Source organism: Rhincodon typus, unplaced genomic scaffold (genome assembly GCF_021869965.1).
Source record: "Rhincodon typus isolate 14 unplaced genomic scaffold, sRhiTyp1.1 hic_rhity00007182, whole genome shotgun sequence".
In the NCBI taxonomy this organism is placed as follows: Eukaryota; Metazoa; Chordata; class Chondrichthyes; order Orectolobiformes; family Rhincodontidae; genus Rhincodon; species Rhincodon typus.
The window spans coordinates 7,333-9,463 of NW_025972820.1; positions in this window are offsets into that span (position 1 = coordinate 7,333).

The window sequence follows — 2,131 nt, forward strand, 5'->3', positions numbered from 1 at the left end:
GAGAGAGAGGGAGCGAAATAGTGAGAGAGAGAGAGTGAAATAGTGAGGGGGAGAGAGAGAGAGAGCGAAATAGGGAGAGTGAGGGAGCGAAATAGTGAGAGAGAGAGAGTGAAATAGCGAGGGAGAGAGAAGGAATGAAATAGTGGGGGAGACAGAGACGGGAGTGAAATAGTGAGGGAGAGAGAGGGAGATAGCGGGAGAGAGGAGTAAGAGACAAGGAGTGGGGAGAGACATAGCAAGAGGGGGAGGTAGACAGACAGCAACAGGGCAGGAGGGAACACAGGAGGGGAGAGACAGAGAAAGTTAGTGAGAGGGAGGGACAGAGAGAGAGATTGTGTGTGAGAGAGAGAAAGGGAGGCAGAAAGGGAGCGGGAGAGAGAGACATTGGAGATAGTGAGCGGGAGGGACAGACAGAGAGAGAGGAAGATATATAAGTGACAAAGCAAACAGGGCAATAGGGAACGAGTAGGAGAGACTGAGAGAGAGCTGTAGATCATAAGAGAAGGGGACACGCTGGAGAATTGATCAAGAGGGAGTGAAGAGTTGAGAGAAAGAGAGACAATAGAGCAGGACATACAGACAACCACATACAGAGGCAGCGAGAGAAAGACAGACAGAGAGACAGTGATAGAACGAGAGAGAGAGACAAACAGAGAGAGAGGAGACAGAGAGAGACAGCGATAGAACAAGAGAGAGACAAACAGAGAGAGAGGAGACAGAGAGAGACAACGATAGAACAAGAGAGAGACAGACAGAGGTGGGGGGGAAGAGACGGAGAGACAGCAATAGAACGAGAGAGAGAAACAGACAGAGAGGGGGAAAGAGACAGACAGAGACTAAGAGACAGCAGCAGAGTGATAGATAGTGGGACCAAAGTTGAGAAAATCCAGTACAGGGAGTGACAGAGGGGAGACGCAGAGAGAGAGAGAGCCAGACAGACAGACAGAGGAGAACAAAAAGAGGGTGAGGGGTACAAAAAGAGGGGTGAGGGAGAGTGAACGAGACAGGGCAAAACAGAGAGAGAGACAGGGAGAGGAAGACCGAGAAACTGAGGGAAGAGAAGTGTGAAAGAGAGAGAGACAGAAACTGAGGGAAAATAGAGAGAGAGACAGAGCGATAGATAGTGAGGTGGAAGGAGAGAGGGTGAACAGTGATAGAGATAAGTGAGTATACGATAGTGAGAGAGAGAAAAACAGATAGAGAGAGCAAGGAACACAAGGAGGGCATTTGGTAGGAAGCCAGGGATTTGGAGTGGAGGCTGAGAGCAGGAAAACTGGGGAGAGCAGAGGGGTCCATTCTTGGAGGGGGTGGGCTGGGGAGTAGGGAGATGACGTTCGGCATACTGTCTGTGTTGGCAATCTGCCTATGGGGCCTGGCCCAAAGTGAGAGAGCAGGCCGTGCCACACAGCAACGCCTGGTCGGATGGGGGGCGCCACTGAGCCCCGGGGTCACTGGGAGACTCCCCACCCCAGGCCCAACCCGGAACCTTCCAGAAAGAGGCAGCCCGCGCCCTGGACGGCTGAGAGAGACCCCGAGAACCACCCCCAGCACCCGACTGGATGAAGGTAGGCCAACCGTGGTCCTCCAATTCAGCGGCTCGGCCTCTCGAATTGGGGCTCACGAGCAGCTCAAGGAGTGGGGGGGGGAGCGGGGGCTGAATAGCCTCTTGTTCCTATGTAACAGGCTCTGGAGAGGGCTAAATGGCCTCTTGTTCCTGTGTAACAGGCTCTGGAGGGGGCTGAATGGCCTCCTGTTCCTGTGTAACAGGCTCTGGAGGGGGCTAAATGGCCTCCTGTTCCTGTGTAACAGGCTCTGGAGGGGGCTGAATGGCCTCCTGTTCCTGTGTAATAGACTCGAGGAGGGGGGCTGAATGGCCTCCTGTTCCTGTGTAACAGGCTCTGGAGGGGACTGAATGGCCTCCTGTTCCTGTGTAACAGGCTCGAGGAGGAGGGGCTGAATGCCCTACTCTTCCTGTGTAACAGGCTCGAGGAGGGGGGCTGAATGGCCTCCTGTTCCTGTGTAACAGACTTGAGGAGATGGGGGGGCTGAATGGCTTCCTGTTCCTGAGAGGGATACAGGGAACGGGGAGAGGGTTATAACTGGCAGAGATACAGAGGGAACGGGGAGAAGG